At 40.8% G+C, this 18,029-nt stretch overlaps 1 protein-coding gene across 1 annotated transcript in view; it reads left to right on the top strand.

The window, feature by feature from the left end:
* The window catches only part of DNAJB13 (DnaJ heat shock protein family (Hsp40) member B13), a 696,140-nt gene that overhangs the window by 651,626 nt on the left and 26,485 nt on the right, over positions 1-18,029 (top strand). The window lies entirely within an intron of this gene.

The raw sequence follows: 18,029 nt of genomic DNA, 5'->3' as shown, positions 1-18,029 counted from the left end.
GATTTGTGCAGATGCTTGTGTTAAAAATGTGTTTGTAAAGTTGCTTGTGTTAAAAATGTATCAACAGTGGGTCCTGTTGGACAGAAGAGAGATATTCATGCATGTCAGACTGTATTGTAACTGATGAAATATATCTGTGTTAACAGAGGATGCTGGAAGAGAAGGGGTTAAGCTCAGCCAAGCTAACATTAGGAAAAAATAGCCTGACATTAAATGACTTGGTTTAGGCCATAAAGATTTTATCTCACAGACCTGAATGCAGCCAGAGAGACAATGTCTGACCTGGGATTGTGCTCTTATTGTCCTTAGTGGTGAACTAATTGCTACCCTGGGGTGCCAGAGAATGGCTGGTTAGCCCTGCAGGAAGAATGACAGGGCTGGAATTGTTTTACAGTCTCCAGATGCTGGAATAAGCTTTAGCAAAATTCTAGGTGTGTATTGTGACACATCTGTGCTAGATCCAGGCTTAGCTTTTACTCAGAGGGGGCGGGGGTAGTGTGGGAACCACAGAATCATTCTGTAGCCAGCTATGAAATTGTATTTAGATACTAGTGAGAGATGTGTCAGTGACACTCAGCACTCTGTTTTGGAACTGACAGGACTACTCACCTCCTTCATCTTGCCTTGCCTTAGAAAGTAACCAGGGAATAGTAATTCTTCAGTCAGTTAAGAAAATGTGGTGAAACAAGTTAAATATTGCTTTTCTGTATCTGTCTGAATCATTCCATCTGTGTTATTTTTCTTATTTCCTGTGAATTGAAACTATGGTGTTTATTGTAAATAGATATTCAGTATTTTCATGTTTTCTATTTTATTATTTATTGTTAAATATATCTAAACCTTTCATTCTGGCTGATCTTTTAGAAAATAGTTTAACCTTTGAGAGTAATTGCATTTATTTGGTGGCACTGTGGCTTCATGCTCCTGAAAGTCTTGCTGCTTGGTTAATACTACCATTTGTATAACTATTAATTTTACTAAGAGTAATTGGGTACCTTATAGTCTGGGTGGAGGTGATATAAGAGGTAAATCTGTGACAGACATTCCCAGGTACGTGTGGGTGTGTGTGCAAATCAAATCTCAAAGAGTGTATTTGCTGCTTGGAACAGGTATACACAGCACCAACTTCTGCAGTGAGCTGGAGAGGAAAATGCAGCCCCAGGTCTGGAATGTGTTCCATATGTGCTGTTAAGGAAAAATTGTGTTTGGTGCAGACAGCTGCATCTGAAAATACTGTGTGTATCCATTTTTCTTATAAGTGAACATTCCCCACTGGTGTCAGTGGTGAAGAATGAGGCTCCTTGATTACTGGCCCAGAGGAGGGAAGTCACAGAGATTTTAAGAATTTGGAGGTGGAAAGTGAGAATTTGGAGAAAATCTGTTCCATATAGAGGTTCAGAATGTAAATGTGGTAGATTTTACAAAATAATAGAGTTTAGCTGTCTCCATGGAGATGTAAGCGAATCTGTTGAAGTGGTGCAGATACCACAACTGGCATCAGAAGGGCTCGTAGGTGATGTTTTGTTAAAAATAATTAAGCAGGAAAATCAAGGAGACAGTTCTGCTGTTTTATGGCGGGACATGGCAGATAATATTTTCGGAAGCACTGAGGATGATATTGTGGAAAAGGAACCAGGTGATGTAGCAGCAGAGAATGCATCAGTGTCAGAAAGTTAAAGAGGAAAGCAACAACAAACTGAAAATGTGTCTGGTTTTGTTTCAGCAAATAGTGCAGTAAATAAAATGCATGCAGCAAGGTCAGGGGTGAAAAAAGGTGAGCAGCAACAAAATCTGTAAGTGAAGCTCTTATTTTAAAAAGAAGAAAAGAACAACTGTGAAATTAAGAACAAAAAAATTACACTGAAATATAAAGATATTATGTACAGGACAATTTGATAACTGTTCTGGGTTTTAAAGCTCAGACAATTCAGTCTTTTATACATATTGGGATAGAGACTATTTGTGACTTAACATTAAAAACCTATGGACTGATGATGAAATTTCTTGAACTATGTAACAAAAAAAAAGGACATTTATCCATGGAGTAATTATTTGTTTTCTGGTCGTAACTTAAATGTAAAACAATGTTACTTTGCAGTTTAGAACTGATGAACCAGAAGAAGACAATGTTACAAAATGCATGCAGGGTCTGTGTGAAACTGCTGATAATATTGTGAAAGTTATAGAGATGACAGAAACTTGTGGGATGGAAGGTGGAGGGTGGAAGCTGTTTTAAAATGCGAAAAAAAACATGGTGAAACACTTGCCAAGTGTTATTTATATGGCTGGTTATAGAGGGGCATTAAGTAGGCTAGTCAGTAAATCATGTTTCTTTTTTGGGGACTTTTCTCATTTAATTAATGATTGTGACAAGGTACAATGTAACCAGTGTGAGGAGAAAGGATATACAGCAAGAAGGTGTCTGCCTGAATGTAGTGTCATGATACAATGTAACCAATGTGGGGAGAAAGGTGAGGCCTGAATGTACAATGTCACAATACAATGTAACCAATGTGAGGAGAAATAATACACAGCAAGAAGGTGTGGGCCCTGAGGGCAGGTTGTGTAAAAAAAGGGGCATTTTTGGATGCATTGCAAGAGCAAACAGTAAATAATGAAAAATAATGGGAAAGGGAAGAAAACATACATGAGAAAGAACAAGAGGCAGGGGAGGGGTGAAATAGGTGAACAGGAAACTGTAGAAGAAGAATAAAACAATATGGAGGGGGAAACATGAAGCAAGAAAGTGCATACAGGAAGAGAGAGGTCAGGATAAGGGGTTGATAATTTTTTTTTTAAGTTCTAGCCAGTGAAAATTCTGATTCTGAGAATCAAGGATTATTTATACATAAACCCAGGAAAAATATTCAATTGGGAAACAGTAAAATAAAATGAAAATTTAAAAATATTTCCTCTAAACTTTAAAAGAAGGAAAAGCAGCAATTTTAGAGCACTTTCAGTAAATGTGAACAGTGTTATTAAAGCTGTAATAATACTGGACTGGTGTGCTAAATGTGATGTGGATGTTATTCTGTTAGCGGATGTAAGATTCCTGATAAGCAAAGAAAGACAGCAAACATAAAAATTGTAGGGTGGTAATATAATATGAAACGTCTGAAGTATCCTGGAATGGCTGCGTTGTATAAAAAAAACAGTGAAAATACTAGAAGTAACATGGACAAGGATGGGAAGGGTAACTGTTGTTGAAGTGAGGAGGAGAGAACATGTTTATAGAATTGTAGCATCATATGCAAGGAAAGAGAGAACCCGATTCATCAAATATTAGTCTATGTGGTGGTTTGGTTAATATGAACATTATAATCGCAAGGGGCTTTAATAGTGATTTAAGGGGAAAATGTGAAAATAAAGGGACATATGTAAAAATATACAGGAAGTGATAACATTTGGTAAGTTATCGGTGTGGAACAGAGTTCAGTGGACTTACAGAAGGGGAGCTTGGATCTGAAATTGATTTATTTTGTACTATCAGAGGGTTTGGGGTAGCAGATTTCTGACACAGTTGTGACAGGTTTTTCATACCAAGGTGACAGAAGAAAGGGAGTATATTAAAACAGAAAGAAGACTGAAAATAAATGACAGATTATAGGATGAAACTGGAGAATGGGAAGGACTGCAGTTATAGAAGAATCATATGTGAAGGACTTCTTTAAAAACTGGTCTGAATAGTGGACTAAATTTAAAAGCAAGTATAAAAAGTGTTTTTTTTCCTTCACTGGCAGGATGATGTAAGAAAGGAAGAGTAAGTGAAGTAAGTGAAATGTATTAGAACATTTAGAGACTAATAGAAAAGGGTATTATGATATGGAAAATAAACATAAATCAAAAAATGAATAAGGCAGTATTGTGTAGGCAGAGATATTATTTACAAGGGAGAAGGGACGGTGTCCGTATATTTGGGTAAAATAGTAAAGCAGGGTGTTAGTATAATGAGGGAAATGAAAAATGTAAAAGGAACACGAGCAAATTATAAGTATTGTAGGACAGCATGTGAAAAATATGTGTAAGAGTAAACAAGAATAAGACAGAATGGAAAGTAAAACTATTTCCAGAATGAGTTAAGGAAGAATATGAAAAATAAATTACTGTTAGTGAATTGAATAAAGTATTTAGGAAAGTAAATGTTGGTTCAGTATCAGGCCCAGATGGTATCAGGTATTGAATGTAAAAGAAATTAATGCACTGGCAAAGAGAAGATTTTGTAAATGTACTGAATGAATAGTTGAAGGAAGGGTCTGCTTGTGAAGAGTTATGTAATGGGATATTAACATTTATATGCAAGAAAGATGAGAAGAATGAAATAAAAAATTGGAGACCTGTCACATAAAAACATCCCAAAATATTATATTTCTTATGAAAATAAGACAGTGGACGATGGCAGGAAGGATGAGGGTATTATAGAATGTAGTAATGTGAAAGTATATGTGGTGGAAAAGGGAACAGATGTCACGAATTGGTACTGGTTGTGAGAGAAATTGTAGATCATATTATAAGTAAAAGGGAGGCTGTGAAACATATAGGTGATATTAGCAAGACATTTGATACAGTAGGACATGATGCTTTGTGGGATATTATGGAGACGTATAGAATAGAATTAGGAGACCATAAGAGAGTATGAGTGAGAGTGTTAGTGAGTGAGCGGCTGAGTAAAAGCATGCATAAACTGGTATAAGACACGGATGTCCCAAGAGTAGGATATTGTTTGCATTTTTGATGAATACAGTAGAGAGTGAAGTAGCTTATGAAGTTAAAGATGCTAAATATCTGACGGTGATGATTCCAGTAGTTCTGACAAATGCAGATAATATAGTCATAGTTGCAAAGAAGAAAATATGGATGAGGGAAGTAATGGTTTCCCTGAAGGGATGTTTACAGGAAATGAGAACGACCTTAAATAAAGATAAAAGTAACGGATGGCATCATGTGCTGAAAACTGGGGTGTGTAGTTCTCAATGAATGAACTGTCTTTGATAGAGATAAAAATTTGGTGAAAAATGTGTAGTTATGATGCAACAAGAGGATTTGATAAAAGAAATTAAAGAAATATGTCTTCTGTGGAGAACGTACAGATTAGTATTCAGGAAAATGTGATGAATTCTGTATTGATGGGAAAATCAGATCGTCTACGAATGATTTAGCACCTGGTTCCCCACAAACGTGCAGAGCACTGCTGCAGAGAGACGTCCCCCTTCTGTCTGTGCTCTGACCCAGTGATGAGCGGCACTCCTCACCAACCTTGCGGCTGGCTATCCTTGGCCAACCGATGATCCACGGTGCTGTGGTATCGTTACATTTAGGTGGGATTCTGACTTAGAGGTATTCAGTCATAATCCCACAGATGGTAGCTTTGCACCATTGGCTCCACAGCCAAGCACATACACCAAATGTCTGAACCTGCGGTTCCTCTGGTACTGAGCAGGATTACTATCGCAACAACACATCATCAGTAGGGTAAAAACGAGCTTGTCTCACAACAGTCTAATACGTGTCAAATATTTATATGATCCCAGAAAAGTATGAAAAGAAAATTGTACATTTGTGGCGTTTTCTTTGATATGGGATTCAAGATTAAGTCCAGTGAAAAAGAGGTGTGTTGTATACGAGTGAAGACGAAGGGGGTGGGGGTTCCTAAATCTGGGTGTTTATTCTGCTTCTTTAAACTTGTGCAGAGTATTAAAGTGGGTGAAGGAAGAGAATGAGAAACTAATCGTGAGAATGTTTAAATATAACTATTAAAAGGTTCTATAAAGTGAAGAGAATAAGAAAAATAGAAAAGTAGTGTGTCATTGAAGACACTAAAAAGTATCAAGAAAAATACTAACATGGAAAATAAAAAATGATATAGAGAAAGATAAAGTGATGTGATATAATAATCTGATGAAACAACATTTTTATTACATAAATCCATGGGAACATTTCCCAGAAGAAATAATTAAAGTCATTAAAGTAAGGAAAAAGTGGTGCACCAAGATAGTAGAGTGTCAGGATTTCCTATGGAGACTGGTAATAAATATGTTACCAGTAAAGGGAAATATGCCGTATCAGATGAAAGCTGGAAGAATGTGTTTATTTTGTGGGGAGGAAGAGACAACAGAGCATGTTTTGTTAAAATGCAAAAGAGTGAAAATGTGAGAAGAAAATGACATAATACAGATATGATTCTAATTGTGTATGGATATTCTAAGAATATGAAGAAATAAAATGTGAGAAGGTTAGATAAGAATTTATTTTATGTAATATGGGTTATTTGGAATGAAAGACTGAATGAAATGTTGTTTAAAGGGAAATGGATTTTGGAGATATATTCCAAAAACTTAGACTGTGGTTATGGAAGAAGGAGTGGGGGCAGTTATGGAAAAAAGAGTGGGGGCAGTTATGGAAGAAAGAGTGGGGACAGTTATGGAAGAAGGAGTGGGGGTAGTTATGGAAGAAGGAGTGGGGGCAGTTATGGAAGAAGGGGTTGGGGCAGTTATGGAAGAAGGGGTGGGGGCAGTTATGGAAGAAGGGGTGGGGCAGTTATGGAAGAAGGAGTGGGGGCAGTTATGGAAGAAGGGGTGGAGGCAGTTATGGAAGAAGGAGTGGGGGCAGTTATGGAAGAAAGAGTGCGGGCAGTTATGGAAGAAGGGGTGGGGCAGTTATGGAAGAAGGAGTGGGGGCAGTTATGGAAGAAGGGGTGGGGCAGTTATGGAAGAAGGGGTGGGGCAGTTATGGAAGAAGAATAATGAGGATATTATAAGAAAAATGATAAACAGTAAAAATATACAAATGTGTAATGTGTGTCTGTAAGTATGTACATTTTGTAAATAATGTTTTTTATGTTGTGTTAAATAAAGGATCCCTTTTCTTTTCAATAGGTGCTGTGGGATCTTTAACACCCACCTGAGCTCCCACTAACACAAGCAGATGGGACCTCAGTTTAACGTCTTATCTGAAGGATGATGTATCTGTATATGTGGATATAGAAATACATTCTATGTAAACTAAACTTATTTAAAAACACGCATGTATGCATACATGCACATCTGTTTGATTTTACCAATCTCACCTTACATACACACTGAATTTTTATAGGTTTATAGGTTCATAAGTGAATACTAGACTAGCTGCCCTGAAGAGCAATTTTAATCTTAGCCAATTACCCAAGGTCAGAATCAAACTCTTTACCTTTTGTTTATGATGTGAAGACCTTAATTTTTATGCCAGAAACACACCATATATTAAACATGAAACATTGGTATCACTGTGTCTGTAATACAGGCAGGTGTCTGGGTATATACATTATGTGTAAAATGTAACATACAAATATGTCTGTATAGACACATAATGACTGTGTATTAATTTATCTTTTATGACTCGTATGTGTACTATACACTTCTACTGGTAAAAGGCAGGCATTATTTGACAGAATATGCAGTTTATAGGTGCATACTAAGCTAAGTGCCCTGAAGGGACATTTTAAGCCTTGGGAGTAACCTGAGGTGAGAATCAACCCCTGTACTTCATGTCTGTCAGGTAAAGACCTTAACTATTATGCCATACTCGCCACACCCAGAAGGATTATAAACAACATTACTATTAGACCAAAGCATAACAGCTGAAGAGGCAGACAGTGTAATACTGGCTGAAAGTACCTGATGGTATGCAGGTGAGGTAAAGTAATTATCACCTGTGAGAAGGGATCAGCAGCACAGAGGAGGCATTTAACAGCCACACTGAAACAAGTTAATTTATTTAAGTGAGGTTAGGGGCACTTTGTCAGGTAATGAATTCCACGTGCAAGCAGTCTGAGGGATGTTGTTCTGAAAGGAAAAAGTGAATGATACAATTACATTTTTTTAACTACACCCACATTTTCACCTTGAACATTACAACTATCATTATATTCAAAGAATAATTATACAATAAATGGTAATTAGTATTCCAAAATGTACACAGTGATTGGTTGTCCAGTCAGCATGCCCATAGAGTGACTCTCACATTTCCCACAAAAAGAAATCCCGGTACAAGAGTCATCCCCAACTTTAATAACACAGATTGTAAACTTTAAAATTAAGGTACCCAAGTACCCTGTCCTCTGATACACTGCAAGCAAATGGTGCATTAAGCCACTTGATGGAATAAAAAAGCACAGACCATTAATGTCCCTGGAAAGGAGCTCCTACAATACTGACATTCTCTGTTAAAAACTATTTTATTTGAGAGCTGCACAGCTCTCAAATAAGAGTTTTTATAAGAGATGGATGGCAGCTCTAGTAACCAATAGCTGTGCCAGAAAAATAAGTATGATGTTTATTGGCTACAACAAACCGTACGTTATAAAAAAGACTGAAATGGAAAGCTGAGATTCACCTGTCAGCATACATACACATGCTGAGTGAGTTCCTATTGTATTGTCGACAGCTTAGGTTGTTGAATGTTCATACATCCACACCTAAGCATCGAAAGCTTACAATAGTAAACGGCCACATTATCGAATTCTTTCCTTGGAAAGAATTTGCATGGCCATTATTAGGGATTTGCCCTATCCACAATGTAGAGTGATCTCAGAGTTGGTATATTTAGTCAGGGGGGTGTGGGGGTGAAGCCCCCCACTATGTTTGGGTGTGTTTGTTTATTTTGTTTACAGATGGCCACTCGAATTCTTTCCCGAGGAAAGAATTTGATTATCTGGCCGTCCACTATTGTAAGCTTTCGACGGTTAGGTGTCGATGTTTTTGGATTCAACAACCTAAGCTGTCAATGTTATGATATAGACACTGCTGAGTACATCCTTTAGCTCCCTGACAAGAGAAACATTGCGAAGAAACACTAAACTGCTGCTATACAAAGACATTATTTAAGACAGGTAAGTAATTTCTTTCTTAAATAATGTCATTCTATAATAGCAATAACCCACTCCTGAATGTGAGTATCACAGGATTTGCCCACAGTTGGCTTTGTTTGATCACTTGGGCTTCACCTTCATGATCATACCACACCAAGCATGGGAAAATCCTGTAAAACCCACACCGAGTCGTGGATTATTGCTAAAATAAATCATTGTAATGGCAGAGGGAATGTAGGAGAAAAGCAAACATCAAGAAACATTGGAAACAGTTCTGCAAGTAGTATTAGTTAGACATCATGTATCAGTAAGTACTTTTTCATAGGTTCATAGATGTATACAAACCGACACTGGGGCTGGCTGTGTATCCCATGAGCTATTGTGCCTTAGAGGTTATTTTAAGGGGTGTATTTTAGTTGGGGCGTGATTTGATTGCTGCCTGTGTAAATCAGTAACAAAGCTGTCATACCAGGGTGGAATTTCCAATTTCCCTTCCACTGCTCCAGGTTGCTCCTGAATAGGGTTAGGGAAGGGATGTGGTTCACATCGATGGAAGCCTATTCCAGAGAATGGAGATTCTCTAAGATATGTACCTGTCCCTCCAACATGTCCTATTTAAATCGCAAATAAAGTTTAAATCGTTAGTTGTAGTAGTTCTGGTGCTGTTTGTTTTGCAGGTTCATAGGTAGATACTAGGCTAACTGCCCTAGGGCATTTATAAGCCTAGTCCGAGTGTATTTGGCTTTCACCTCCCTATTAGATTAGCCTACTGAGCCTCTGTATAGTAGGTCACAGAAGGTAGCCCTTTAAGATTAGTTTACTGTGCCTCTGTCGAGCAGGGACACAGAAGAGATCCCAGGGGTGAATTTGCGATTTCCCATCCACACGTCCAGATTTCGCTTGAAGAGGGTCAGCGAGGGGCTATGTCTAACATGAATTGGTATTCTATTCCAGAGTGAGGGGAGCCTCTGGGAAATGAATCTGTCCCTCCAGCATGTCCTATTTATTTTTGTGCTGAGGTTTAAGTCCCTGGAGCATGTAGCTCTAAGGGATTTGGATTTTTTGAGGTGGAGCATGTCCATTAATTCTGGGTTAGACATGGCTTTGTACATCAGGCATAGATCGCCTCTGAGTAGGCGGTAAGCAACTGAGTAGAGCTGGAGTTTCTTTAGTCGAGCTGCATAGGACATCTGTTTGTAGCCCATGATCCTCTTGGTGAGGTACTTTTGGGGTCTCTCCAGTTGCTGCAGGTGTCGGGTAAGGTACATCCCAAAAGGGGCATTGTATTCAATTATGGGCCTGATGAGTGACGAGTAGAGGGGCACAATGACCTCTCTTGATCTAGATGCGAACGAACCCTTTCATGATAAGGTGGGCTATATAGAAGGTCTTTCTAACCACTTTGGCAACGTGATTATCAAAGGAGAGATTACTATCTACGTTGGTCCCCAAATCTCTAATTACTTCTTCCAGTTTAATGGATTACCACCTATGTGGTAATTTGTGGGCACTTTGTTTTTCCCAAAGGGGATGACTATGCACTTTTTAGCATTTAGCTTGAGGCCGTGGTTCTGGCACCAAGCATCCGTCTCCGTGAGACCCTTTTGGAGGATGCTTGTGTCAGCTGGAGAGTCGATTATGGCTCCCAATTTGCAGTCATCTGCAAACTTTGTCAGCCATAGTCCCCCCCCCTCTTTAGCCTGAACCTCAGAGAAGTATATACCGAATAAGAGAGGTCCCAGAACTGAGCCTTGTGAGATGCCACTTGTAACTGGTTTGGATTCGGACGTGGCACCTGCGATTCTGACCATGTGGGTTCTATCCCTGAGCCAGTTTGCAACCCATCTTGTGATATAGGGGTTGATATTTAAGCTGGTAAGCTTATTTATGATGCCCGAGTGGGGTATTGTGTCGAAGGCTTTTGCGAGGTCCAGGTAGGCTGTGTGGACTACTTTGCCCTCATCTATGGCTTTGGTAACTGTTTCAGAGAAATCAACTAGGTTTAAGAGTCAAGATCTGCCCTTAACAAAGCCGAATTGGGTAGGGTCCAGTATCTAGAGGCTCCCAATGTCTTTGTTTATGAGTTCCATGATAATGCGCTCCATAGCTTTACAGACCAGACTAGTCAGGCTTATGGGGTGATAGTTCCCAGGGTCCGTTGTGGCGCCACCTTTGTGGTTTGGGACCACTGTAGCTGTACACCATTCTTTGGGTACATATCCTGCAGTAAGGCTAAGTTTGAACAGTGACTTAAGGTGAGGGTTCAGTTCTTCTTGGAGCTCATCTAAGACACAGCCTGGGACACTGTCCGGTCCCATAGATGCTGTGTTTTTTGCTTTGGAGAGGTCATCTTTCACCTGTGCATCTGTGATGTCAGTGAGGTTACATTCAGTTGGGATAGGCATTTGCTCCTTTGAGGGGGAAGGGGGGAGAAGTTAGCACTGAATCTGTCTGCCAGGATGTTGGCTATGTCTGTAGGTTTGGTATATTTTGTACCGTTATGCAGCAATTCAGATCATATCTGGGAGTTTCCACCTATATTCCTGACTTAACTAAAGAAGGCCTTGTGATTATCTGTAGTGTCTAGGGCAATTTTTCTTTCGAAACTGGCCTTTGATGATTTTATGAGGTATTGAAGTTTCTTGCTAATACTGAACAGAGATGCCTTCCCTTTTTGGGATTTTGCTCTGTCATGTAGTAGCTTCCTCCTTCTGTTGTATAGCTTATTTATGACCGGGGTCCACCAGACAGGTCTCCTGTTTTTGGAGGAGTGAGTCTTGGTTTTATTTGGGATAGCACGAGCCATGCATTCCTGCAGGTGCTAATAGAATGCAATTGTAAAAGATTCTGCGGATTGGGCTGTATTATCCTCTGGCCTGGGGGCTTTGAAGGATTCCACCTCAGTCTTGAGAAGTGTGAAGTTAGCTTTTGAGAAATTCTTTACAGTGATTTCCTTGGCTAGGGGTGGGGACGGGATATGGATGTCCAGGGAAATTAGTTTATGGTCTGATCTTACCAATGAGGGGTTTACATCTGATGTGGAACATAGAGTCCCCATGGTGGTGATGACCAGGTCCAATATGTTGTTCCCTCTTGTGGGAGTGGTGACCAGTTGTTCCATCGTGTTAGAGTTTATAAATTCAAGGAACCTTTGGGCGAGGGTGTTTGGGCTTGAGTAGTTTTCCCAGTCAATGTTTGGGTAGTTGAAGTCACCCAATAACATAGTGTTTGGAGAGACCTTCATATTCTCCAGTGTTCTCAGGAATGCCAAGTGGGGGTTCCTGTGAAAGGGAGGGTGATCTGTAGCAGGCTACAAACTGAAAGGCAGTTTTGTCCATTGTTAGTTGCACATGGATGGTTTCTGATGCTTCGTGCAGTGCCACTAACCTGGAGGTGTAGTAATCTTTGATGAATATAGATACTCCCCTCCTTTTGTGCTTCAGTCCAAGTTTTGGGGCCAAAAAGCATGGTATGAGTTATAACCTGGTAGTGCTGGGGTGCTCTTAGGAGCCTTGAACCAGGTTTCTGTTACTGCACAGACATCGATTTTCTCCATACTGAGGAGAGCCTCAAGTGCGTGCATCTTGAGGTTTATACTTCTGGCATTGAGTAGCATTACCTTTAGTTTTTTTATCCATGGGTTGTCTATGGAGGTGGGTTTGTCCTTTGAGCCTTGCCTAAAAAAGGCACTATGGGGGTGGCAAGAGCTTTGGCCAGCATACGAAAGCCTAAGGGTGACAGTTGCAAGCCATCCCTAGCGAAGCAACGTGGCTTGTCGAGCATGTCATCCCAGGCTGATAGACACTGGATCCCCTTTGAATGACACCAATACTTTAGCCAATTGTTGAAACTGATCATTTTGTCTTTATACTGTGACATCATTCTTGGTGATGGCAAGATGCTACTCAAGATCAGGGTCATACCAGCCTGAGCTACATGATCAGAGAGCTCCTCTATGTCTCTTTTTATGTAGTCCAGGGAGTTATGTCTCAGGTCATTTACACCAGCATGGACAATGACGGAGTCATATTTGTACTTGCTTTGGAGTGACTTGAGTGCTTGTGTTATGTGGCGGATCTTGGCACCCAACAGGCAGTTTACAGTGACCTTCTCCTTGTTCAGTCTGGTGAGCGGGACGTCAGTGTGCTGGACAATAGAGTCCCCTATAACGAGTGTATTTGGTGTGTTGTTTAGCCTTAAGGGCTGTGACTGTGAGGCACACTGACTTTGTGAGATATGTGATTTGTGGGTATTGTTGAGGGGTGGCTGTTGCTTGGATATCTGCTTTGGAGGTCTTTGCTGCTTAGGCATATTTTTATTTAGAGCCTCCGAGTATATTTTTGTGTGTTTACCTTTTCCTCCTGACTGACTGTGCCAGTCTTGGGTTGAGAGAGCTCTGCCTCCAGTTTGGCTGTGTAACTGCATCTCTCACATGTATTAGAGTTTGTTGGAAGGAGGAGAGGGTTGTCTGTGTACATAAGGCAATTGTAACATTGCCTCAAAATTCCCAGATTCACCAGCTGGACTGGAGAGTAACCTTAAAACTGACCCTTGGACATACCAGATTAGTATAGGGAACTGTTTTTTCACCGATCAGGACCAATCGGGAGCCTAGTACTTATGAGAAGTCTAGGAGGGTGTAGTGCTTTAGTTAATCAGTGTTTCCTTATAAGAGCTGAGCAAGTGCAGGGCTTTAGAAACAGAGTTGTTACTTTGAGAGTTTGAACAGTTCTAAGGGAAAAAGTGAAGGGCAGACTTTGTGGAGCCTGGAATAGTTTAAACCTGTTTAGGCGGCACTGCCCGACGCTGCTCAGTGCACAAAACCATGCAAAAAGAGAGTTGTAGGGTTTTAAGAGAGAGAGAGATCAATGAGTTTAGAATTGACCCAAAATGGCCAGTAAAACTACAGCTTCTAGGCAGTAACCACTCCTACAGGGACAGGCAGGCTGTTCAGTGTTAACCACTCCCACTGGTGAACAGAAAGACTTCCCTTTAGCCCAAGCAAGCACTGGCCTTCTAGAAACTTCCAAACAGTTCGGAACAGCAAATCTTTAACTGAACTTTCTTAAATTTCAAAAAGTGGGAAAAAAGCAAGATTTTTTGTTTTTTTCTTTTTTTGTTTTAGTTTAAAGGTAGCAGAGATACACAAGTAGCAGAATATTCACAACAGTGCAATAAATGACCTCACACTTGAGTGCTAGGCCAAAGTCAGGTAAAATGCAGTTTTAAGAGAAAAAAATGATTTTAAATTAAGTGCAACACAGGAAATGCAGTAAACAGGCTCTAGATGTGTTCTAAATACTGTTTCTGATACAGATATAAACTTTAGCAAGCCGGAAAATGCCAAAAAGTAGGTGGCAAAGCAGTAAATCTTAACAAAAAATCAGAAGAAAATATTTAAATCATAAAAGTGGCTCCTTTCTTCTCTCAGCGTTTTCTCCCCTTGGTAGGTCCTTCAGCAACAACTAGCAAGCCTGGAAAGACGCCAGAACCACGAGGCAGCCGGGTTTTAAGAGAGAGAGATCAAGGAGTTTAGAATTGACCAAAAATGGCCAATAAAACTACAGCTTCTAGGCAGTAACCACTCCTATGGAAAAGATCCATCAGAGCAGGATCCAAGGGTGCCTTGTATGCTAGGAATAAATTGCTTCTTAGCAGTCTGCAAAAATATAGTATATAGATAGAGTTTTGAGGCAATCTGCAAAGGGTATTGTCTATACGTATTCTTTTTTTCTGAGAAACCTCTGAAGACGTTCAAGTTGTTACATGTGTCTGATCAGGTATATACAGAAAGGGGTGTTAAGAAACCTCTGAAGACGTTCAAGTTGTTACATGTGTCTGATCAGGTATATACAGAAAGGGGTGTTAAGAAACCTCTGAAGACGTTCAAGTTGTTACATGTGTCTGATCAGGTATATACAGAAAGGGGTGTTAAGAAACCTCTGAAGACGTTCAAGTTGTTACATGTGTCTGATCAGGTATATACAGAAAGGGGTGTTAAGAAACCTCTGAAGATGTTCAAGTTGTTACATGTGTCTGATCAGGTATATACAGAAAGGGGTGTTAAGAAACCTCTGAAGACGTTCAAGTTGTTACATGTGTCCGATCAGGTATATACGGAAAGGGGTGTTAAGAAACCTCTGAAGACGTTCAAGTTGTTACATGTGTCCGATCAGGTATATACGGAAAGGGGTGTTAAGAAACCTCTGAAGATGTTCAAGTTGTTACATGTGTCCGATCAGGTATATACGGAAAGGGGTGTTAAGAAACCTCTGAAGATGTTCAAGTTGTTACATGTGTCCGATCAGGTATATACGGAGAGGGGTGTTAAGAAACCTCTGAAGATGTTCAAGTTGTTACATGTGTCCGATCAGGTATATACGGAAAGGGGTGTTAAGAAACCTCTGAAGATGTTCAAGTTGTTACATGTGTCCGATCAGGTATATACGGAAAGGTGTTAAGAAACCTCTGAAGATGGTCAAGTTGTTACATGTGTCCGATCAGGTATATACGGAAAGGGGTGTTAAGAAACCTCTGAAGATGTTCAAGTTGTTACATGTGTCCGATCAGGTATATACGGAAAGGGGTGTTAAGAAACCTCTGAAGATGTTCAAGTTGTTACATGTGTCCGATCAGGTATATACGGAAATAAGAAGTTATGTACCTACCATAACGTTCCATGTTAGTTGTCTTCTCTCGCCTTCTTTCTTGCTTGATGGGTTCGGAGCCAATCCTCGGCTCCGACTCGGCACTTGCTTTAGCTCGAGAACTCCTTTTACCAGCTCGAGGCAGCCCCATATCCCATGATGCAAGGCAGTAAGTACCCAGATCTCGTTTGTTGACAAAGGGCAATAACACCAAGCATAAAATACTTCCCAAAGGAAGAAGAAACTTACAGATGGAAAAAGGACCAGGTCTGAATGGTCTTTAGCATAATAGTTTCTTATACAAGGTCTGTCCAGGCCAGGGGGAAGGAGGGAGGGTCGCAAGAAAGAAGGCGAGAGAAGACAACTAACATGGAACGTTATGGTAGGTACATAACTTCTTAATGTTAAGTTGTCAATCTCGCCTTCATTCTTGCTTGATGGGACCGTCCCTAGCACCTCTATCCTGGGTGGCTCAATGGAACAAACTCTTGAGGACTGTAGAGCCAAAACTGGCTCTGTCCCTGGAGGCCAAGTCCAATTTGTAATGGGAAACAAAAGTGTGAGGAGTGGCCCAAGTGGCTGCTGCACAAATAGTGTCCAAAGGCAGTCTAGCTTGAAAAGCTGTAGAAGTAGCTAAACTCCTAGTTGAATGTGCTTTAGGTTTTGAGCACAGCTGTTTTCCCCTGATCGTATAAATTTCAGTGATGACCGAAGAAAGCCATCTGGACAAAGTCACTTTAGAAACAGGAAGGCCTTTTTTATTATCCGCATAGGAAACAAAAAGTTGATCAGATTTTCTAAATTTTTTTGTTCTGTCCAAATAATATCTAAGCTGACGGTGGACGCCAAGATAATGTAGCTTTTGTTCAGCTCTATCTGAATAGTTAGGAAAAATACAGGAGATCAATGGATTGATTCAGATTGTTTTCTGAAGCGACCTTAGGTAAAAAGGATGGATTAGTTCTCAAAGATACTCTGTCTTTGTGAAAAATCAAATAGGGGGGTCGAACCGAAAGAGCATGAAGTTCAGACACCCTCCTGGCAGATGTAATAGCCACTAGGAATAACGTTTTCCAAGAAAGATATTTCAGGGAACAAGAAACAGCTGGCTCGAAGGCGGGAAGAATCAAGGATGTCAGCACTAAATTTAGATCCCACTGAGGAGAAGGATTCCTGATTGGAGGCTTTAGTAGGAAAATTCCTTTCAAGAAGGCCCTGCAGAGCCTATGGGACATAATATTATGATCTGCTATCCCGACATGAAAATTAGAAATAGCAGCCAACTGAACTCTGACTGTGGAAGAAGAGGAGCCTGCATGAAAAATCTCTGCTAAGAAGTCCAGAACTGCCTGAACAGGGCAGTGAAAGGATCAATATTTTGGGCCTTAGACCAATAAGTGAAACGTTTCCATTTGCTTGTGTAAATCCTCCTGGTAGAGGACTTTAGTGGAGATACTATGATATCTCTAACTGGGTTAGAGATCAAAGGAAGCCTGGCTAAGGAAGGAAGTGGAGCAACCATGCTGTGAGGTTGAGAGAAGGGATTGACCGGTGCAGCTGACCGGATTGGTGAATCAGTAGATCTGGCACTGGGTCCAGATGCCACGGCTGCACCAAAAGGTGATGATGGAGGAACGGAAACCAAACTTGTCGAGGCCAGTAAGGGGCAATGAGAATCAATTTGGCTCTCAAACGGTAGCTTTCTGGATCACCTGAGGGATCAGAGGAAATGGAGGAAGGCATAAAGAAGTCCCTGGGGCCAATCCTGCGTCAGAGCGTCTCTGCGGGGATGGCCTGATAGAGGGAAGAGGCTGAAGAAGTCTGGACATTTGCTGTTTTGGGGAGTAGCAAAAAGATCGCAACATGGACGACCCCATTCCAGAAAAATCTCTTCCACTATGGATTGCTTGAGAGACCACTCGTGAGGCATGAGAATAGCTCTGCTCAATCTGTCCGCTATAGTGTTGGTTTTCCCAGGGATATGCGTTGCTACCAGAAACCGATGAGAGGAGATCGCCCATTGCCATAGTCTGAGCGCTTCTGGACACAAGGGGTAGGACTTGGTTCCGCCCTGTTTGTTGATATACCAAACTACAGACATGTTGTCTGTGTGGACTGCAATTGTCCCTACGGGAAGAAAGTCGTTGAGGGCTTGCAACGTTAAAAGCACTGCTCTCATCTCCAGGACATTTATGTGCAGATGGTACTCGAACGGTTGCCACGTCCATGAACCATCCTGCCCTGATAATGACCCCCACCCGATCAGGGAGGCATCCGTGGTGACAGTGGCTATCGGGGACGGAGGTACAAAGCACCTGCCTTGGTGAACCTGAGACGATGTGATCCACCAAGCAAGATGTTCTTTGCATGTTTGTGTCACCAGAATCTGGTGACGCATTGGGAGTTGCTGGTATGACCACTGAGTGAACAGCATCCACTGAAGGAGGCGCATGTAGAATCGAGCCAGGGAAGAAGAGTAATGGCCGCAGCCATGAGACCTAATACCTTTAGAACCATTCTGGCCTGTACTTTCTTGCTGG

This window comes from Protopterus annectens, chromosome 5.part1, assembly GCF_019279795.1.
Source record: "Protopterus annectens isolate FY-2018-M chromosome 5.part1, PAN1.0, whole genome shotgun sequence".
Classification (NCBI taxonomy): Eukaryota; Metazoa; Chordata; order Ceratodontiformes; family Protopteridae; genus Protopterus; species Protopterus annectens.
The sequence above is the reverse complement of the archived record's forward strand: the minus strand, read 5'-3'. Positions and strand labels throughout refer to the sequence as shown.